Raw genomic sequence first — 23,298 nt, forward strand, 5'->3', positions numbered from 1 at the left:
CAAAAAAAAAACCCACAAAAAAAACCACAAAACAAAACCAGCAAATCCTCAGATTTTCAGTGAAGTGTCTCCTAGTCCAGAGTTTGAGTCACGGGTAAAACTGTTTAAATAAAAGATTTGTGGGGCCTGGAGTACTGATTTGTTAAAATTAAAGGCAGCTGGTGCCTCCCTTGTAGTCTCAGATGTTTGTGATTGAGGCTGGAGTACAGGTGCCCTTTGCCTGCATGAAGCACACCTCACCTGCTGGCCTTCATGAAATTTCTTATCACGATGGTAAGGTTCCGAGTTGTCTCGTTGCCTGGAATAAGGACTCTGACACTTGTAGGGTAAGTGTGCTTATCTGGAAGGTCTGTGTGTTTGGGTAGATGTCCTTAAAGAGCCTGGCAAGTGATAGAACTGAGATTTTGTTTTGAGGATAAATACTGGAGAATTGCTTAGAGAGAAGAAAAGTTAAATGAGGTGTGTCAGCTTATAGAAGGGCTTACTGCACCGAATGATGACTTGATTTGGTGAAGAGGATTTAGGCACTGGGGGTGTGTTACTCAGTCTGGGTCTGCCTCCCCAGCCCCACTAGGAAGGAGAAGAGCGGCAGCTCTGAGATGCATCCAGTCTAATCTCTGGGGTGCAGATGTCTTTTCCTACTTCTGCATTTACCTGCTCAGTGTTTAGATAATGCCTGCAGCTGTTTTCCTTGTTTTCTTTCCTTATGGCAGCATTTCAAACTAAACTAGGTAAGTCTCATTTACTTGCCCTTTATTAGGACGTTGTAATTAGACAGTAGATACCATAATTTCTTGTAGTGACTGTGACAAAAGCTTACACAAAGTAGACTAAAGCAACAAAGCCGTCTTATATCTGAACTATACCTTATGCTGTTAATTGAGTTTTCCGTACTTTTTCTGTAAACTTCAAAGTTGGATTTTCCTTGTGTGCCCTGGTAAATTACTCCGGTGGCTAGGAGGATGCAAATGTTAAGTCTAGTATCAAATAACAGCTATTTGATCTAGCAAGAAAAAAAGCAAAAGATGAAAAGAAGTTTGAAGTCTTTGTAATTTAGATTATGAGCAAGTTGTTGCGGATTTTTTTTGTTACGTATTTCAGAAGTCAGTTGTACTGAGTATAAGAACTCTATGCATGTTTATGTCGAGGGGAAAGGTTGGGCAGGACGGTGTTGTGACATTACAGAGCTTGTTTTAAAATGTGGGTACTGGAACTCTGGGCAAAGCTTCAGTGATAAGTGTGAAAGTGAGTGTGCTGCTGGTAGCTCTGCCCCTTCTTCTGTCACACATCCCTTCTGCCTTTTGCAGCATCCTGCGCTCACCTAGCGCTCAGCTTTCTTCTCTGTAGTAGCCAGGGTGGTCCCAGTGGTGGAAATAGACTGTGATATTCCTTCTTGTGTATATGCGATCTTACTTCTGGTCTGCCATATTGCAGTGAAATCAAATCACTGTTAGGAGGAATGTGTCTCTGTAAGTAGACCTTTATTACCTCTGAGCTTCTCAGTTGCTAATATTTGCAGATTTTTGCCATTAATTGCTTGGTCCGAGGCATGAGTACGGCAGAAGCAAGGTTAAGCCTAAAGCTAATCTGGGCTGCACACAAATAGAAGTACCTTCTTTCTCTTTCCCTAGTGGGCTCCTGTTTACCTTCTAATCCAATTAGTTGGGTGCACAAGTAAACGTGTAACCCACTGGAATTTCAGATGATGCAGTGAAATGTTATTAATATGTAACTCTGTGAAACTTGGGATTATGGTGATGCTTGTGACAGAAATAGTGAGACTGTGCTTCGTTATTTATTTGTTAAGTATTTGTATCATGGCAGTCAGAGGACTTCTGAATACAGAGAAAGGAATTGATTACTGTATGATCTGCTTCATTTTCAAATGAGTAATGTAAGAAACCTTAATAAATGAGTTCCAGAGTACTTCCTTTAATTTTCTGATCAGCTTCTGTGGCTGTTGCAGGAGCTTCCAAAATGTGAAGTAAATGTGAAAATCTGTGGAGTGTTCCTGATAAAAATTTTGTATTTTCTGAATGCAATGGAATGTACAGGAGAGAAAGCAGGATATAAAGTCAAGTATTTCTGTACTGAGGATCCTACTGAACTGTGCGAGTTGAGACTTGTTCTTTCTTCTCTACCAAACATGAGCTGATGATGTGTATTTATTTGAAATAATGCATAGGTTATGTTTCAAGTTAGTCTACTTTAAGTTATTTGGATGAACTTCCCTTAAAGTAGTTCTTAGGAAGATGGAATTTAGTACTGCACTGGAATGTTTAAACATGCTCATTTTTTCCAAAGAAGCTGAAAAACCTATTGCGCTTAACTGCTATTTAGTGCAGAGTGCTGTCCAAACTTTTGGAAAGGAAGCCAGAAACAGCAAGCCAGAATCTTTTAAAGAATATTCCATTCCATACATCTGAAAGCAGTTTATGAAAAATGTTGTTAGAAACCTCAGTGGCACCCTTCAGTTTAAAGAGATAGTAAAGTGACTCATGCTTTAAAAAAAAAAAAATCTCTAGTGCTTTTTGTCTCAGAATAGGAAAAGGGATTGACTCTGGATATAAAGTGCTGACCTTTATTGCGTTTGCATTAGCCAGAATTATTAACATTGTATTGTAGAGGCTGTGGCACATTTTTGGCAAGCTGGTACATTCCTCTCTTTCTCTGTAGCTTCCTCCCACTCAGGAGCTTTTGTCTCTCTCCATCTGCTTTTTGGAGACAGAAGTGCTGTATGCAGGCAGACCTCTGAAACTGTAACTTGAGTTTGGGTTTGATGTAAAGCTAAATTGTTACCATAAATTCAGACTACAGGAATAGGCAGAATTAGAGAGCTCTGTTTTTGGATTTAAATGAAAATAAATATAGTTGGGTTGTGGGATCAGTCTCTAGGAAGTGAACTGCCCAGACCTTTGTAACCATTACCCAGCAGAGCTGAGAAACATTTGCTGTGCCAGTTAAGTGTTCTGCCTGGAGTGTGTGTTCTGCTTTTCTCCATCCAGAGAGGGTGATAGGAAAGATGGCGTTGAGATTTGTTTTACGTATATTTATCTTTAAAAAAAAAATATATATATATATGTGTGTGTGTGATAGTGTTGCAAACCACTATGAGGCTCTGTTTTTAGCAAATAGGAACTTAGTCTATGTTATTAATAAAATATGTTAGTCTGTTGTATGAGGTTTTTGTGGAAGAAGAGTGGAATCATCAGTTTGTTAATGTACGTTGTCCGTGGCTGTGTGCCATGAGCTTGTGTGCCACTTTGGAGGATTCTTGTTAGTGTTGTTGTACTCAGACCCCCAGTAATGAGGAACAAGGATGCTCTGCATGCTGCAGACACAAGAGGTCTTGTGTGAGCAGTTTTGGAATTTTGTGTGTGGTTGTTTCTAAAACAGATAGTAGCTCTTCCCCTCTCCCTCTGTTTGTATGTAAACATATAGAGTAATTAAAAAGCTTGATTCATCTCGGGCTGCTTTTTATTTATTTTTTGAAAGGTATGTGAAAAGTAAAGTTCTACTTTAAATAGATATTAAAGTGGTTTAGGACTAGTATTTTAGCAAGCATTTTGATAAAGCAAGAATGAATTTGTTTTTACAGGCATTTCCCTATGGAGTTTAACACAAGGCTGAAAAGTTGCATCCCTGGGGTGAGAACTGAGAAATTGAGGGGGAAAACAAAAACCCCCAAAACCAAAAGAAATCAGCTGAATTTCCATTGCCTAGTAGTCTAAAAATGGGACACCATCAGTAATATTAACTTATTCTCTGGAAATTTTATGTACTGCTAAGAATAGAAGGTGGGTCTAATTCTCATTAGGAGAAAACAGAACTTCCTCTCTGAAACAAGGAGAGGTGTTCTTGTTCCCTTATGCATGTTGCTGTTTGTTGGATTTTGTATCTATGGTTGTACAGGACAGAAAATAATTGTGTAATACATCCTGCAGTTCTTGAACCTGTGTGCACACAGCGGCACTGAATCACAAGCAGTTACTTTCAAAATGAGTAAACTAGATACTTCTTAGGAAAAAGGGGGAGAAAGATTGCATGCATCCCCATGGAGCAAGGTTTCTCTTAGTCATTGGAAGTTCTTGTCCATGAATGTCTTTATAATTGTAGCTATTATCCCTAATTACAAAACTTCTGAAGCACAAGACAGTAAGTTGATAAAGAAAGGTGTCTGGCAGCCTTCAGATGTACCTTTTTAAGTGATGGTAGGTTAAAAAAAAAAAAAAAAGGGAGAGTTGGAGTTGGTAAATGTTTTCTTAGATTGACTTGGAAGTTCAGTAATGCTTAAGTGGGGTTCAGCCCCAGTGGAGAAGTTTTGCATCCTGCTGGCTCTTGCTACTTGACAAACTATTGGTGTAGCCAAAGGGTTTCAAATACTCAGCTATCACATAGCCCTTTTAGCTGTGTTAAATTCACACGTTTAATGATACGTTAGCATTATGACTTCTCCATCTAATCCATCGTCAAAGTCTGTGCTGACTAACCACTGTTTGCACTTTCTGCCTTTTGCATGCTGGGAGAAGCTATAGTGAATTTGAAGTCGCTAGGTTTTCTTACAGAGGGGACTAAACGTTTTTTTTCACTTCAGTAAAGCTGGGTAAGGGAAGCTTTCCTTGGGCATGTCTTGCTTTCTTTTGTCCATGTGGGCAAACCAGTTTTTCTTGTTCAGTGGTAACCAACATAATGTGAAATGCACATATTTGCGTTGTAGCTCCTTCTTTTTATTTGCAGTCAGTGTCTTGGGGGGATTGTTGCAATGTTATCCTTTCCAAGCTTATATTGGTCTTGACATTTCAAACTGTGAAACTAATGAAGCCAGCGTATGCTCGAGGAAGGCTAGCAAAAAATTCTAGTATCCAGCAGGCAAAGACCTGTTGTGCATACGGTTGTAGTACACTCATGTTTAATGTAATGTAGACAGGTGACCTTATGGGGACTTGAACTGTAACATTTAGAGCATTGTTCTGGTTGTACCAATTATTTCTGAAAGCACGATGTCTGTAAGCCCTCTGAGAAATTGGGCTGACATGGCTCCCTGTCAGTGCTCAGGAGAGCTGGGTTGAGCTTGTTGCTGACTTTCACATTGAAGACTGACCTATGGTATTTCTAGCCCTGGAGGGAGATTCCTTATTAAGGGTGTATTTCTTTTCCTTATATAGACAGATACTTTCAAGACAGAGGAAGAAACTATTGGTACAGCCATCAGCCATTGAGCTCAGTTCTGGTTTTGGAAATACTGAAAAACAAATAGCAGCAGAAGGATTCCCCAAACTGAAGGTCCTTGGATTTTTCCTCACACCCATCCAGCATAAAGAAATTGTACAGCACATTTTATTGTTTATGTCGATGATTGTCAGCAGTGGCCATTAAGTAGGGTGAGACCTGATAACTGATGTGGAGATTTTCTCTGGGGAAGAGATGTGAACCATTTCATAGAATTACAGCACAGAAAAGATCATTTATGTTAGTTGGTCAGGCCTTTGCAGTTTTGTAAGCTAAGTGCTGTTTCTTTAGATGTCCAGGCGGGACTGGGTGGAGCTGCTGGTGACTGTCTCAGCAGTGTCTGTCCCATGGATCACTGGCAAAACAAACAAACTGTTCTGCTTCACTGTGCTTAAGCCTTTTCTAAATGGGCGTTTTGGTAAGGAACTACTGCAACTCCAGCAGGGCTGTGCATCTGCTTAACTGCTGAGTGCTGCTAGCTTCTGGAGGAAAAGAGATTTTGTCTATGAATCTTTTAAATAAAGTGCTTCTTGTTAGTGAATAGCACTTTTTCCTTCGATGCGAGTGGAACAAGCTTTTAGTGGTACAAATGAATCTGCTTTCTGTGCTCAAATGCCTGCTTTAGCCATAGGAAGTACTGGCCCTTGGGATCCATAGTCGCATTTCAAGTCAGATTTTTCAAACGCTTCATCAGAACGGTGTTGACATGAACATGGTTTTGAGTGTGCTGGTCATTAGGTGGGCTTGAGATGTTCTTGGTTTCATGTTAGTAACTGGATTGTCACTTCTTGTATCAGGTAATGTTTATGCTTTTTGAATGCATGATAACGAATGGGATTGGTGCAAATCTCTTCACTTTAAGTGATATTAATTTATATAGGACCTCATTTTTCTTCTTTACTTGTCTGTTTTTGGTATCTAAGTTGAATATGAGCTGAAAGAAATTGTGCAGATATGATGCATTTTCACTGGTAAAAATATTTGCTCAAACGTAACTTAATGCATTCACTAGCACGCTCGAGCAGGCACAGAAGATCACTAAATTGTTTCTGAGGGCACCACTCCAACCTTTCTTCATCTGGCATGCTACTTTTGTTCATCTGGTTGTGGAAATTAGTTGAAAGATGGAACAGCTGCGTGCTGGCTGTTTCAGTTTTAGTGTGGTTTAGGGTCAAACACAAATAGCAATACTTAAGTTGGAAATAGGGAGGACTGCACTGAACTGATTATAATTGTAAATACATTCGAGTTTTACCTAGAGCTTGAGCCAAGATGGTTGCTTGTTTTGGAACAGAGTTAATTAAAGTTCTGTTCAAAGGCTTTTTTGGTTAACTTGTTAAATCTGTTTGGGAGATGCTTATTTGTAGGAAACCAGTTAAAGATGCACTGTTCTTTCTCTATTTTTTTTTCTTTGCATTTTTTGTTGCTGTCTCTACTGGCCTTTAAATTCCTTTTGCCTTTAACAAAGACCACAAGACTCACAGTTAAAGGATTGTCCAAGAGAGCAGTAGCAGTTTGGCACAGCATGTACCTGCTCATAGGAAGAAGTTGAGCTGTAGAGAGGAACATGCATGTTGTGTTGATTACTGAAAGTCATGTGCACTTGGCAGATGGGTTACTTGTGAGCTTGAGAGAGGAAAGCTTTTGGTGTGGGGTACTATAGCCACTGATTGCTACTCTGAGAATTAGCTTCTGATACATGGCGCTTCCTATTAGCTTTTGTCAGAGGCTTGCTGAAAATCCAACTACTTTTATTGTCTTTAAACAACGCAGCTAAATGTAGTTGACAGATGCTGATGGATGGCTAAAATATATCTGGATATTTTTTTGCCTACTTATGAGGTTCAAAATTTATTTCAAGAGACTAAAATTTGGGAATAGGTTATTTTCTATAATTGTAAAGATGTTCACATTTTTAACTGTCTTGACAGATATCAACCAGTTAATATCAGCTATCCTGTGCGTTGCTGAAGCTCTCACTGCTGTTGTTTGCTCACAACTCCTTGGCTGAATGACCTTATCCTAAATCAGGGGTCACAAGCTGTTCATAGAACTGCTCCTAGCACCCTTTAAATGCAAGTGCAACATTTGCTGCCCTCTGGCATAGAAGCTGGCTTCTGCTTATGCATATTAGTAGTTTGATCATTCGTTCTTTACAGTCAGAGCTCTTTAATGCATACTGTCCAGATCTAGTGAGCTGCTTGTGTTATTTGTTCCAACATTACACATCCTGACAAGTGTGATGATGCTGTGCCCTAGAAACGTGGGGCAGGCTGTAAGGTGTGAGCTGATGGTGATATAGGTTGGATGACAGTAGCTAGGATGAAAGAGCTGTGTGTTCTGAAATATCAACATATGTGACCATGGGGATGCATCGTTTCAGTTTCCGGAAAGTAAGAATTCATCACAGTTATCAACAGGGAAGTTGTGCTGCTGTTGAGCTGACAGCTGTCTCCCTGTCTGATCACATTCATTCCAGTGTGTATTGCAGCTGTCAGTCAAGCTCTCTATTTTTGACTGCAGGAGCAAACTTAGCCATCATTAGGCAAGAGTCTTGTGTTGTAAGGTTAAACAGGAGAGAGAGTCAATTTGCACTTAATTCTAAACAGTTGGTTAAGGATTCCTTACTTTGTATTGCATTTAAAAGGTCAAATGCACCAATTAAAGAGGTTTTCAGAAGAAATATCATTTCCTCGATTTTGTTCTTTTTGAATCTGAACTTAGCTGCCCCTCCCGCTTGTGCATGTGGGAGGAATGGTAGTGATGTGGAAAAGGTGTGGTTGGCAATAACTTTGGACCTCCGTGTTCAGGTAACTGTTGTGTTGTTGCAGGTTATTGAATGGGAAGAAGTCTGACTCATGTTGAGTAATGTCATATTGCCACCTCCTGCTAGGAGATCTGTGGACAGATGATAAAGGGATGCTTTCTGGGGCTGAGGATGCTAGAGCAAAACTTGCTTTTGTGCTTCCATCACACTGTCCTAATTACACATCTGACTTAAGCTTCTTGCAGGTCATCAGTTGCATGTTCGTGCACTTTGGTCGGAGTAACTTAATACTTCATTACATCCTCAGAAAAAAACAAACAAGTACTTCTGCAGCTCTTTTCCTGTCCTCTTGTCAAGGATGCGTATAGTGTGGTTGGAAGAGCCAAATGCATTGATGCTTTGGCATACAAGGGCTGCTCCAGAAATGTCTCATATTTTGTTACGTTGGCCCGGTATGTCAGAGGCAGCTGTGGGTGGTATGGCAGTAGAAGTTGAACCCTCCCACAAATATTCCATTACATTTTGTTGCCGTGTGACAGATGGCACCTCCACTGGTGCAGCATCAAAAAAGGTATTGTGCTCTTTGTATCTGTTGTAGTTTCCATGGAAACAAATAGGGGGCATTTCTTTTGGAGTGACCTACATAAGGAAGGCAACCCTAAGCAATAGTTAACTTAAAATAGAAACTAGTGCACAAGATAGTAAGACTATATTATGTTAGTGCCTGGAGGCATCCATTTGGATGAAATGTGAGGTGAAATAATCCTCTTCAAACCAAGCAGTCAGTCAGTTGCAGATCGGAGGAGGTCACTGAAGTAGAGTGAAAGTATTTGTATATCCAGAGGACCATACATGCGCTTAGGCTTAGACTTAGATTTACTTAATGTGAAAGTATTCTAAAACATGCATGGCAGTCTAACGTTACATTTATTTTCCAAAATATTCTGAGGTCACACAAGGAAGAGCCTTAGGTAGTGATTTTGAAATGTATTTGAGCTAGCAGTGCTGCTGATAAAAGCATTTCTCTGTCAGCACGCTTGTACTATGCCAGCACAGAGTTAATTTTTAGCTGGACAGTGTTCCTTTTCATTTCTACTGTGCAGCCACACAAATGGCACAGCTGCTACTACATAGAAGAATTGGTACAGGTAGAAATTAACAGCAGGTATGAAAAATGAGTACTGTTTTTCCAAAGGCAAGCTTAATTTAGAGATATGTTATACTGCAGTCACTTTTGGAGAACAGAGTTGGGTGAACATTTACATCCCAACTTTGTTCCACTGAATGTTTAATAACCAAGGAAGAGCAGAGTGCCAACAATCATGTCTTCACCTCCTAGATCGGATTGCAAAGTTTTTTTATTATTCATAGTTTTATGCTAGCAGTTCATTTGTTTCAGTATTTAAAAGAGTCCTGTAGAATACAAATTCCTTGCTTGCTATTCTTCTTGCTGAAGTAGCATCAGAATTGTCTTTTTTACCAGATTCCTGGAGCAGAATTTAAAATTATACTGGGTCATTAATTGCTTTTATTCATTTCTGAATCAGTGCTATAAAACTCTAATGTTCTGCAGACCCCTGACTGATGTAGGGGAAGTATGAAGATGCTGTCCAGGTATGCTGAGATAGGGCTAGGAAAGTCAGAGCCCACTATGCTGAGTCTGGAACACAAATTGCACCAAGAAGGGCCTGATACAAGTGTATGAGCAGTCAAAGCAAGACCGAGGGAAATGTAGGATGTACTTAATAGCTTTTTGTCTTGGTCTTTACTGGTAAGATTTGCCTTCAGGAATCTTAGGCCTCTGCTAATGGGAAAGCCTAGAGCAGTGAAGACAGCCTTGGTAAAGAAGGATTGGGTAGAGAGGTTTTAAACAAGTAATGCAAGTCCGTGGAACCTGGACCTAGAGTGCTGAGATAGTTGTCTGGTGTCATTGCAAACCTATTCTTGACTACCTTTGGAACATTATGGCAAAGGGTTAAGATTTCTGAGGTCTGGAAAAAAGCAAATGTTAGTCTTCTTTTCAAGAAAGAAAGAGGTGTTTTTGTTTTTGTTATTTTCAAGAGGTAATTTGGAGGCTTACTGATTGATTGGCCTCCCTTTGCTTGAGCAGGTGTGGTGGGACCCAACAATCTCCAGAGGTCCCTTCCAATGTAAACCATTCTGTGATCTGTGGGAAAGTGGTGTAAGGAGGTCCTCTGGAAACAGTTTCCAATGTATTAAGGTCTAGAAGGTGGTTAAGAGTAGTCAGCATGGGTTTATGAAGGGGGAATTGTGCTTGGCCAGCCTTGCGATGACTAGATTGTACACGTGGAGAGAACAGTTAATACTCTGATTTTAACGTTGACTTGTGATATTTTCTGTCATAATGCCCTTGTTAATAAACTGCTGAAGTAGAGGCTAGGTAAGTGGTGAGGTAGATTGCAAGCGGACTGAGCTGCTGTGCTCAGGGAGTTACAACAGTTGGTGTCGAGGCACTGGACTACTGGTGTTACTCTAGGGGTTGCTCATAGAGTGTGGGCTGATGAACATCCTTAGCAATGGTCTAAGCAGTGGGACAGAATGCACCCTCAGCAAGTTTGCAAATAATACAAAATTCGGTGGAATGGATGACACAACAGATGGTTGTCTTGCCATTCAGAAGGACCTTGACAGGCTGAAGGAATGGGTTGACAGGAGGCTTATGTTCATTAAGCCTTGACAAGCAAATCTATTAGCAGGTGCCTGCATACCAGCACTGTCATCCCCGTACTTCACTGTTCTTACCATTGCCTGCTGTTAGCAGGCTCCTTGTGCTCAGACTTGGACAACATAGATCCATTTGAACAGAGTGACTAGGCTAAAAAATATGCAAAACTGTTTGTAGAGAGCTATCAAAGTCCTAAAGATAACAAGATAAAAGTGATAACAAAGCATTTATTTAAGAATATTTTGAAGTGTTGGAGAAATAATTTTCTCAGTTCTAAATAATTATTCAAGTGAAACTTGATGCTTAAGTTCAATAAATGAAGGAATGTGAGAGTACCCAGGAAGTCCATCTTTAATGTAAAGATTTACAAGCTGAAAATGTTACAGGGGTGCTGCTGTTTGGCTCTGTGTTGCTGAACCCACAGTATATTTTGCTTTCTTGGTACAGTAAGCCCTGCTGCCACAAGCTTTGTGTAGTTTTTAAATTACTCTTTTGTGAAAATGAAATACTTTTTCAGGTGTGTTTAAGTTTTCAGAACTAGTGCTGCTACTCTGTTTTTGTTTAAGCATATTGTTTTGAGATGTTCACAACGTCTTGGTTTGTCATTCTCATCTTTAGAAATGTTTTAGCTGGAGCTAACAATTGCAAGAAAAGTTGATTATGAAAAGACAAAGCATTTAAGTGTGACAACTAAGAGAAAGCTAAACCATTTGTGAATAAGAAAATAGCTGTAACAGAACTATTGGTATTTATGTAAAGCATCTCATAAGTGACTGTATTAAGCAGTTGATAGAAGAAATGGCAAGCCAGTGGAAGGTTTTGAAGAAGGTGAGCTGGATTGATTGTCACGCTGAACTTGCATAGTAACAAAAGATTGTGTGAGTTCTGGGAGGTTTTTGTGAATGGTAAGATTTGATTGTGACCACACTACAAGGAATAAGTTCTGTTGCATCAGTGTTGAGCCAGAACTGAGAAGCAGATCTAATTGTTCACAAGCTTCCAGAGAAAAAAAATGGAATAGCAATGAATGATGCTCAAAAAGTCCAGTGTATTGTGTCTCTCCTGGTTTGTTGTGTATCTTCATCACAATCTGAGAGTGTGACATCATTCCATTGCTTTGTTCTGTAAGGCGCAGTGTTACGTGACTGGAAAATCATCACAAACCTCTAATTCTAGGCATGGAGACTCATCAGCATAGTAAAGTCAAAACAACAGTACCAGAAATATGGCTTGCCTTACATGTTTAGGCACAAAGAAATGTGAACTCACTGCCACCAGTACTTGAAGGTGTTCATCTATACCCAGAACACCTCTGTGGGCTTTGCGGATATCTTCTTACTTATGGCTGCCTGGCAGATTTATTACGGGTGAGAGTGGATTTTAATGGTGCATCAGTGTTAAATGTCCACTTGTATTCAATTAGGTAATGAAGTTGCGCAGTGTGGTGGGTTTATATGAGAAGGCAGAAGCAAGGCCTGCTGGAGATTTAACAAAACAATTATACTTCCATCAGCATGTTGGATGTTAAGATAATGTTCCCTGGACTCTATAGATTCTAAGGCACTGTTTTACAGCCACATTTAAAGGCACTTCTCAAGCTAATTTAAAACCTGAACTTCTGAAGACTTAAATATACTGCAGCATTTTCTGTTGACAAATAGTGTATATGCACTTAAGTGTCCATACGAGTCATACTGCAGTCAATTGCAATCAGTTTGGCAATTTCTTAGATAATCCTTGTTTTTGGAGGAATGTGTGAATGGAAAGAGGTTCTTGTTTTAATCCTAGTAATGCAAGCTGGAATGTGTGCTGTCTGCTGGATTGTTATTTGAAGTGGATGCCAGAAATTCTTATGATAAAATCGGCGATAATCATTCTGCCAATTTAAGGAGATGTCAGTTCCACCCAAAAAGCTTGTAGGAAACAATCTGGCGAGCTTGATCCAAGATGAGGCTGCGTGTTGGTCCTGGAACGCCTCTCAACCAGAGTTTGGTTATGTGGATGTCAGAAGGCAGTCTGACTGCGTGACCTTCATTTTGTTGGTTGGTTTTTTTTATGTGAAATTGATCTTTGAATGTTGAGATGCTTTTGGCAAGGAATTGATAAGAAAAATATTTATACAGTTGCAGCTGTATGGTTCTTACTCACAAAGGTACTTGATTCCAGATGGTCCAGATCCAAGCAGGAATTAAATAGGGTTGACTTTATTATTAGGAGCATTGCAGTCAGTTAGCTCCCTGTCATGGAGTTGACTAGAGCAATCTACGTCTGTGACGGGGCAACAGGCCTCTGCCCTCCCCCCCACTGCAGTCCCACAAAAATGGGAAGGAAGGAAGGGAGGAAAAGAACAGCGGCAACGATCTATGGAGGAAAACTTATCTTGTATTCCGGTATTATAGTAAAATAACACAATATAATACAATTTAATTGAAATTGAGATGAATAAATCAGACAAGATGAGAGAGAGAGTTTCTGGGACTGAGTCAAACCTGAAAAGCTTGGAACGGCTAGGAAAGCACCCTCCAGCACCCACTGCAAGGCAGCCAGAGAGTGCTCCCCCACAAGGAAGGGCCAGATCCCGTGACTGCTGTAATGTACAGGGATAGGTACCTGGGAGTGGGCATTAACACTTTAATGCCCCGTACACTACATGATGTTTTGATGTGGAATACTGAAACCCAAAAAACAAAGAACATAGAACCGTGACACTCCGTGGTACATGCAGCAGAGTGGCTGCTGGGTACTTTGCTGAACATTCTGAAGTTATAGTGTAGTTAACTATATCTAAAGAGATTTTTTTTTTTCCATTTAAAATAGGAATAATTACGGTAGTGCCGTGTCAACCCCATAGCATCACATCACAAGTGGGTCAGCAGTCCAGGAGGTTATAAAAATTGAATGGAAGGTTTTTGATAAACTTCGTTCAACCTGAAATTGGTCCTAAATTTTGCCCTGATTTTGCTGAGTATGGTTTAAAGTGAACCCTAAGTGCAGTGAGAGCAAAACAGTTTTCTAACAAGAAGAGGTGACTTTTTTGTTGCTACCAGTTTGCTAGCTGGTAGCTAATGTAGTGGCTTATACTTTTAACTGCATTTTCTGAACACTTCATGTATCAATCTTTTTCTGTATATCAACCTTTTATTACTATTGACGGAAGCATTTGTGAATGTAGAGATTTTGGTTCCTGAAAAACAGATCTTTAATCCTGCTTTTCTTTATAGTAAAGAGTATATATTTTGAGAAATTTAACTGGAATCTGTAAATATTGGCATCTGATTTATTCAGTCTAGTTTATGTGATTTGTTATTGTCTGAAAAGCACCGTATATAAGTGCACTTCACAATTTGAATTAGGCTTTAATATAAGCAAGCTCAAGTTTGACTTGGTAAATCGTCTCTGTGTTTTGCTGTCATTTCCACAGTGTTCTTTGTTATCTGATAAAATGATAATCTGTCTCTCAAAAATTCATTGCTGTTATTTTAATCTGAGTTGAGAATAAAGAAAATGAGTTCTATTAAATTCATTAAGAAGTTTGATCAGGAAAACATATAGACCACTTGCTGTCTCATCTACCAGCTTTTTTCCTTCCCCATCTCAGTTTCAAATGCAGCTATCTAGAAATGCAAACGGATTGCTGACACTTGATAATTGAACTAAATCAAGAGCAGGCTCATCCAACCGTCTCATTCAAGTAAACATTTTCAAGGGCTTAGCACTAAAACAAATCCCACTGAATGGGGCTTTTATGTGGTTTTCAGTAGAAGTTTTCCTAAGGGATGGTTGTTATGTTGCACATTTCTCAGTGCTGTCCATTTGCACAAACTTTGAGGAAAAACACGGAGATCAGTGCTCCTCCATCTTGGGGAGAAATGTTAACTAAATATCAAGGTTAAAAATTAAAAGAAAAATAAGAAATTAAAAACACATTAAAACTCTGTAACATAGGTGATCAAGTAGTTGGTGCAAGTTTTTTGTCAAGTGTATACTTGAGAAAACAAAATTTTGACCGGTAAAACAGTAATTTTATTTAGGGGTAGGAACTGGTGAAGCTCACTTAGGAGCTCTGCACTTTGTTACTGATTTGCTGAGCAGCTTTTTCTCTCAGGACTTGGTGCCAGTCCTCAGGAACAGGGAAAATGAGCCTACTTGTTCGTTATGTTGTTATCAACTCCAGACAGGTTTGGGGACCTGGTCCTGAAAACAGACAAAACCCTCAAAAGATAAAAGCATCAGACATCACATCTTTCTTAGTCCAAAGAATGCAGTTTTCTTAGAGAACAGACCTGGGTTATATTCTGGTAAATTCTAACTTTCTATATTGGAAGAAATAGCAAATATTTTGTTCTGATAAGCCACTTTCAGGAAACATGTTACTTCAAAACAGAGTGGATATTAGGAATGAAAGCCTTCACACAAGAACATCTCCTATGGAGCTTAACAAATTCACTGCTGCTAGTTTCTTGGAGCTCACGTGTTCACTGGGTTTTCTGAAATGGGCTGTACTTCACTGGAAAAGCTACCATGTTCTTGGGCAATAATTTTTATAGATATATATTTTGAAAGCTAAATAAGTAACAAGTAAAACTGCATTTATTATCCTTATCTCCAAATTTGAGTGCTTGTTACTGCTTTCCTGTCAGGATGTTTTGAAGGACAGTGTGTACCTCCTTTGGGTCAAAGCAGGACAGGGAACGGATCTTCATTCTTAAGAACTGGGGCCATTTTAAACAATGATGCACCTTTGATATGTGCCTGCCTGAAGGGGAGAGCGGTATCAGCTAGGACACTTCCTCATGTAGTTGTTTACTCAAAAACACGTCACTCTGAAGGCCTCAAATCTTTACAAAGTCCATGTTGCAATCTGGAACGTGTGCAGAGCTGTAATTTGTGAAAGCTTGATTTCTTGCAGACCTTTGTACAAGTCAGTTTCAAACTCTACCCTTGCTTTACAGCTATAGTTTAGCAGGTTGATTTACACAGACGTTTTAGAAGTAGCAAGATTAATGTTGATTTTTTTTTTCCCAATTACAGCTAGCATCTTTCATGTCTACATAGATTACTAGTAAACAACCTCATAGTGGAATCGGAGGTTTTGTGTATTTTGCTTTTAAAGATAATATTTTCTGCTGAAACTCTTATTACAAATTTACTGCTGCTGAGCACTTCCTGTCTTTTATCTTCATGGAGGTGTGCATTGGTGCTAGGCAGGCAGTGCTGCTGGGTTACGTGGATTACTGCTGTTTATTGCATCAGTCTCTCAGTTTGAAGGAGTGTTGGTAGTTTAATTTCAGTGACATGGATGTAGCATTTCAAGAACTACTGGACACGGGGAATGCAGGCAGTAAGTATTTTGCCAGCTGATGAACGTCAGATGTATTTGTTTACACATCTGCATGCTACTTTCTGAAACAACAGTTGAATGGCTTTTCCTGTGTGTAGCATTCTGCTTTGGGGATGTTAGATTTGAAAATCTGTCCTGAAACTGCTTTCCGAAAAGGCTGGATCCCATTTTGCCTGTGGCATACATTTCAGATAATGAGAAGGAGTCATCTTTGTGAATTAAAATGAAATAGCAAAGCTTTGTGAGGAATTGTTGTGCTGTTTTGTTTTTTTTCCCCCTCCAAAATCTGTATATAAATCTGAGAGCTGATTACAATTCAAAGAGCTGTAAGAATATCCAATAGTATTTTGATAAGTGGTTAGCTCTTTTGGGTGCAGTGTTGTGGTTGAATATCAGTTTTCATAAGAGGTTTTTCTTGGGGAGGGGGAAAAGACTTGCTGTGCTCAGAAAGACAATTGTGTCCTTCAAAGCATGAAATCATTGATCTAAAGCTATCAACTTCCTTCAAAGCAGAAGTTTTGAGTATTGATGCTTACCAGGAATTTGGGATTTAATTGAATTACTGACTATTAGAAAGCTGTGTGTAGCCTAAGCTGAATTTATAGAATTATAATAGAAAAACGATGGGAAATCTGATAATGGCTAGTAAATTCAGCAGGGATTGTTATGAATTTGCAAGTAATTCTAAGTAAGTTACAAACACTTTTGGTGCTCTCATGGCTGCTGTAAAGCAAATCTTTAAGCTTTCAAGGGATGTGGGAGTAGGACAGCAGAGGGAGCCCCGGGTGGTGGGGCATGTAGTGATCAGAATTGCTTTTAATATTTGCAGCATAATGGTGTGTTGGCTGCTGGGATGGAAACTTTCTATGAATACTTTTAGGGAGGTGGGGAAGGTGGGTTATAATTGTGACTTTGCTGCTGAGTTTTTAGTTCTGTTTTTTGTAGAAATGAAGAGGATAATTGTTCACAACTGAGCCTTTCTGAATATAACTGTGATGTTGTCTTTCACCTGCTGGATTGATACCATTTCAATTTTTATTTTTTATTTTAGCTAGGTGTTGCTTTCTATTCTCTACTATTTTTAATGGAAAGAAGAGCTAAGAAGAAATAAAATTTCTTGTCCTCTGAGTGAGTGTGGGGGCTGTCTACTCTGCACCTGATTGCATGGTTGCTGAGGTGATTGGCAGCAGCAGGGCAGAGTGAGCTGTACTGAGGTGTGAGGGCTTCGTGCAGCCTCTGCTGCCAGCCCTGGGGCTCTGAAGACCTTTGTCATCACTATGATGAACATACAGTCCCAGTTCAAATTCCTTTTTAAGCCATAATTCTAAGTATGATAGCAGTTGGGTTGATTTAGTTCAGGCAGCTTTGTGACATATGGGTGAAGGAAGACAGATAACGTTGTGAAAGCTCAGCATTATTCTCCAGTGCAACTGGAGGTTACAAGTGAAGTGAGGTGCTGGTCCCAATGTGCCTTTCACTGTTAGTGTGAGGATTTGATTTTATACTTTGGTTACCTCAAGTCTGGTGTGAAATTCTTTTATCCAGCATTTGCCTATAGGATATACAAATACTTCACTACGAGTGAATGTGTTCAACACATAATGCTTCAATATATGTTTAAATACTAATTGATGGCAGGGGTGGGTATTTCCTGGTATCTAATAGTGGTTTAGAAGAGTTAGTCAGCAGTGGTCAGGAAATGCCAACTCCAGATCAGACTGAGTTCACTTATCTTAAAAATGTTCTAAAGGTATTTCAGTGTCCATCTAAATGTGGTATGTTGACAGGGACGTTATGTGCCTAATGGCATCTTGTTTTGGTGTGTCATTAAAGAATAGGTACTGGAATGTGCACTGTGTGTGTTACGTGTTTGTTGTCTTGGTATCATTGCCTCCATCTCCCCAGCTCTTGGGAAGCAGTCCCACCGTGTTGCCTAAAATCTGACTTGACTTCTGTAACTGGAAGAGTTGATATTTGTATTGTCAAGTTAAAGAATACTTGCTAACATTCCCCGTGCTTGGCTAATGCAGTTGAAGTCTATATGTAAGTAACACAGTACATTTCAGTGCAAGTTTAAAAATGTCTTTTCAGGTTGATCAGGTTCCTTCCCCTGTGCCCATGGCAGTAATCATTGTGTGAATCTAATGGGAACCTTTTTTTCTCCTTGAGAGACTTACGAATTGTTTTATTCCTAAATGACCTTTATGGTATTATGTATATATTATATAAACTTCTTCAGTTACAGATTAATCTTGTGCTTGTACGTATTTCTGTGCTATTGACAGAAAGTTAAAGCACTGATATCAGAGAAAAAAAATGTTGTTCTCTCCCCCTCCCTCCTTGTATCTGAATTGAAGGAGGTACGTTTTGCTTCTTATACTCTCCTAATGTAGCTAGAATGCCTTTTAGGTTTGCATTGGGTTTTCACAGAAGCTTGTCAATTTTTATTCTTAAGGTGGATTACCAGTCTTTTGATATGGTTAAGCAGATGCCATGATAAACTTCAGATGTCTATGTAAGAGATCTTGAAAGATAAAATACCAGGAAGGCTGAGTAATGTTTCCTTTTTAATCTCATTCATCCTGCTTAGCTCTGTTTAGATAAAGATGTGCCTCCTCCTTGCAGGAAAGGGTGCAGAGATGATAAAGCCTTCTGTACCAGCCAGTAAAGTGAACTGGTCAAATGAACCAGATGTGAAATGTACAGTAGGTGGCTAGTGAACTTAATAGCTGTGCATATAAAATCAAAGCCAACCCCCCAACACACCTCAACCCAAACTGTTGGTGATCCACTGTGAATGGTGTCTTGTTACTGTATAGCTTTACAGCATTTTTCTGTGCAGGTTTTTTGGTATTGAGAACATTTTTAAAGGGCCTGAAATTTCAGATGCTGTTTATCATGTAATGTAATGCTATTTAAAAGCACTTCCAAATTTTTATGTATGAGTATAAATTCATTATTTACTCTTCTGCAGATAAGTGTTCAGAATTTGGAACCTATAAAATGTTTTTTGTTGGGGAAAAAAAAAAAAAAGAGTGGTGGCAAAAAACCTCATTGTTCAGTGCAAGACCTCAATACCTCATCTTGTTTTTAAAGATCCTTACAAAAGATTAGCTTTGATACAGTTACAAGGTAAAATCAGTTGTTCATTTATGGCTATGCTGTTCTGCTGCTGTGGGTCTACATAATACCTTTATGTGAGAGGTAATCCAGGGAAGCGCTCTTGTCCAAAAATATTGCGTATGCAATTGAAAAGGAATGGGATATTTTGCAAAAAAACATACATAGGAAAGGGAGCTGTGTGATGTGTCCTTTCTCTGTGTTTGCAGTGTGTTTGTCAGTAAGGGTAAAGCATATTTTCAAGGGACGGTAGCAGTATTTTTGCTTCCTGCAGTAGCATGAGCTGCTGCATGGCTGTCCTAGCTCTTCTGCTCTTCTTGATGAAGTGGGCTCTTTACAGCAGGGTGGGTGCTCTAATCTTCAGGTAGGTATGCCACAGTGTTTCAGCTCATCCAGGGTATCTGTGTGCTGTTACTTGTCTCTAAACCTGACAGTCTTTTGGGCTTTTGTTAGGAATCTGCGCTGATCACAATCGAGCAGCTCATGGAGGTCTTGTACGTTCATACAGGGGTCAACTCCTGTGCTTGCAATCCACTGTCCAGGCCTTAGCATGCGTCTGGCATAATGAAATGAGTTCAAGAAACTGAACAAAAATGCAGAGGTTGACTTATATTGAACAATCTTATGAGTTACTTTTAGAACTTATATCTGGCGTTAGAACAAGTCTTTGTAAATTCTGTGGACATTGCAGATTTTTTCCCAGAGATAATTTAGTTCAGATACTTGCTCCAGCTTGCTCCAGTCTTTGCTGTTTAGGAAATATTTGTTGGAGGTTGGGACATGTGGGTATATGACAGAAGACACCATCGACTTTCGTAGTTTAGGATTGTTGTGAGAAATTTTGGGACCGCTCCTGACTTCTGCAGTTTTAATCTCTTTTCTGCCTTTTGATTTCTTTCCTTTTCAGTGCTGGTGCCTTTTTTTTTTTTTTTTTTTTTTTTTTTCTCCTTCTGGCTCTAATCTTGTGGAGATAAATGTACGTTGGGACCTAAATGTACATTGGGACCTATTAAGTATTGTGCTGTGCTGGAGTAGGCTGAAGCATCTTACTGTTTGGGTTTATAGGCGTGATTAGTATGCTCAGATATCCTTTCTTCTGTAGAGTTGTTTTTGTAGGTGTGTGCTGAACAATAAGGTAGTTTTATCAGTGCAACAAAGCTGGATATTGCAGATGAAAGGATTTTTGAGTAACACTTAATTTATAGAAGTAAGCATATTGTTTTGTGAGAGCTTATTTGAAGTGTTTTGCTCTGTGTGTTGCTCTGCTTCTTGCCAGTTGTTTTCAGGTTTTTTTTTAGGTTATCAGCAAATGCAGCTGGAGCTTACTAAATCTTGCTCATGACTCAAAGACAGTGGGAAATGAGATGCTGTGGTGTAGAGAAGCTGGTAGCTTGCAGTGGCCTCTTCTGCTGATGTCATGATTGTTGCATTGCAGAAAAGGTGTGGTGGCATCGAAGGCTTTGCGTAGGTTGTAGTGCTCAAAAACTGTTGTTGCCTGCTAAAATCCACTGGTTTTCGTTCTCCATCGAGAAGAACGATGAACAGAGAAGAACAAGAACAGAGTTTATAAGCATGTGTACTGCAAAACAAAAAAACGTGGATATAATGTAATATATTGTTAATGTTGTACAGACAATATAAATGCTTCTTTTGGAGGTATGTTGTGAATGGCTGTTGCTGTAAGCTGTGCTAGTTCTCTTGGCACGGGATGGCTACTGCTTCTGGTAGACATCCTCATGGATTGCGATTGTAACAGTGTCTTAGAAAATGTTTGCTTGTGAGTTGGGTCTTAGAACTGATGTAAACGCTACCAAAACCTAGGTAAAAGCAAACAGCTCATGACTGCTTTGGTTTGCGTGTATCGTGGTATCTTGGAGGTGTGAGATAGGCTGCAGCTAGTCATACCTGGCAGCACAGTCACTGTAGCTATTATTTTGACCTGAGGTCACGTCCAGCTTGTTTAGGCTTCCCAGAACTATTTCAGGGAACCTGACCCAGAAGGAGGACTGGGAAGGCCCTTCCTGTTATGTGCAGCTTCTGTGCACCTAGCATGAGGGGATGTGGGTGGCGTAGGGAATGCAGAGGGAGTGTCTCAGGCTGTCCGGCACAGTGTGTCATGGCTGTGTTCTTGCAGCTCTAGCTGTTTCTTTGCTTTGAGTGTTGAGGATTATATTACCTGCTTTTATTTGTGTGTAGTGCAGTCAGCCAAGTCTGTTTGGCGAATAATCATTGGAGTTCTTACAACAGCAGACAAACACTTTTCACATGGTAAGTTAAGTACTACGGAAACCAGTGACTGAATTTCATAGATAAAAGTGAGAGTTCATAGGAGGTTTTTCTTCTCAAATCCTGGGTTTTCTGGTTTCAAATCATGAAGATACTTGCTAGCCCTTCTGACTGAATTACTTACAACAGTGTACTCTGTTCAGCTGTCTTTGACCACTTGAGCACTGCGGATTCTCTGAACTAAGTTTGTGAATGTCTCCTTCATTCCTGAAAAACTGGATGACCTATTTTGTGGGAGTTCTAAAGTTAGATTCTGTGGAAGATTGGTTGTATATGAATTTATGGGCATTCTGGAGAAGTTTATTCCTTATTTTAAATGGGCATCCTAGTGTAGCTGAGGGTCTTGGCTTTTTGTCTGAAAATATCTCTACTGAAAACTAAATTCAGTGATATCGTTAAATAATATTTATAATTTTATTCTTAGTGGGAATCTTTAACCACTTGCAGTGCAGTCAATCAGTTTCTAAGTACTGATACACTGAAGCAGTTTGAGTCTTTGAAATAAATGAATTCTTTGTCTTCTAATGTTTTATATTTAGTAGGGCAACTGGAACGTTTGTCCAGTCAGAAAACTTTGACTTGGATTTGGACCATCACAGAATGTATTTGTTACACTAATCCGTAATTCTCTTCATATTCCAAATCCATTTCTTTGTGATGTCTGTCACTAATTAACCTCTTTAAACCTGTTTAAGGTTCCACTTTGCAACAGCTGTGCTGTTCTGTGAAGTAGTTTTGCTCTTGTTTTGTCTGTATTTCTGTAGATTTTTCTTCTCAGGCTGAGGAGATAAGTCACTAATACACATGTTGGCTGCTCCCATAATTCATGGTTAATCTATATTCTAGGAATTTAAAAAGATTGTTTCCTTTCTTTCCCATTCCCAAAACAATTATATGAAGGAGAGCTGGAGCCAAAGGATCTGATCCTGGATAATAAGGTCGCTCAGATCTTTTTGAATGTTTTGCTTTATTAGACAAATAAGGTGGAATTGCTTTATCTGCTCAACAGTGGTGTTCAAATCAAGTTTTAACTCATGCTGTTTGAAAACCTTTGAAGATTAAGCTCAGTTGTTTTGGAAATTGACCTGTAGATGTTCATTTTAATAAAATGCATGGATTTAGATTACTAACTTGATAAAGCACTCAATCTATATTGAGATATATATATATTTTTTTTTTTACTGCAGAAGCAGGATGGGAATGAGGTGGGGCAGCTGCTGCATTTACAGCCGCCCTCTGGCACAGAAAGCATGGAACTGCTGTTTGCAGCAGATGCAGGTTTGTAGCACAAAGACAGAGCTGAGGGCAGGCTGCTGGTGCTCCATAGCCTCAACAGCGTTGTCAAGCACATCCTTGTGCCTTGTCTTACAAGGCAGCCTGCTACCAGTTCATTTGGTTTTCTGTTGGTGTTTTTTTTTTTTTTTCCTTTCCACAAATACTGTTTATGTCTGGCAAAGATGAATTCAGCAACAGGACAGCATGCATCAATATGTGATACATGGGGAAATATGCCTGCAGCCCAAGCCCCAGATTTCTGTTGCAGCCTTATCTAGCTAATGGGTGGCTCTGTTTTGGGTTCTGAGCATGCAGACCTAAAAGTAGGCTGCTTCCCATATCTCCTTTTTTTCCTTGGTTTTATACTGCTCAAAATTTATGTACAATTTATCAGCTGGCTCTCTTGCATATGACTCCAATGTCCTGTGTCTACAGAACTAGGTGTTTATAGCAGGTTGACTGAAGTAGATGACTCCAGTGGTGAGAAACTGAGTGCATGCTGTGATTCCTCTTGTGTCTACGCCAGTGAGCAACTGTGGAGTTTTGGCATGTGTTGCATTCCTGGGTGTGGTTGTAGCACAATGCGGGATAGCC

At 39.5% G+C, this 23,298-nt stretch overlaps 1 protein-coding gene across 11 annotated transcripts in view; it reads left to right on the forward strand.

Moving 5' to 3' along the window:
* Positions 1 to 23,298, forward strand: part of NUMB (NUMB endocytic adaptor protein) — a 93,828-nt gene that overhangs the window by 17,347 nt on the left and 53,183 nt on the right. The window contains exon 1 of one of the 11 annotated variants that reach the window (XM_042813525.1): positions 15,644 to 16,023. The exons of the other annotated variants lie outside the window; for them this stretch is intronic. The gene's annotated coding sequence lies outside the window, so the exon portion shown is untranslated. Of the gene's footprint in view, positions 1 to 15,643; positions 16,024 to 23,298 lie in introns of those variants that run through there. 11 annotated transcript variants of the gene reach the window in all.

The sequence above is a fragment of the Centrocercus urophasianus genome, unplaced genomic scaffold (genome assembly GCF_019232065.1).
Source record: "Centrocercus urophasianus isolate 14NV4802_14NV808 unplaced genomic scaffold, USGS_Curo_1.0 seq_14, whole genome shotgun sequence".
Classification (NCBI taxonomy): Eukaryota; Metazoa; Chordata; class Aves; order Galliformes; family Phasianidae; genus Centrocercus; species Centrocercus urophasianus.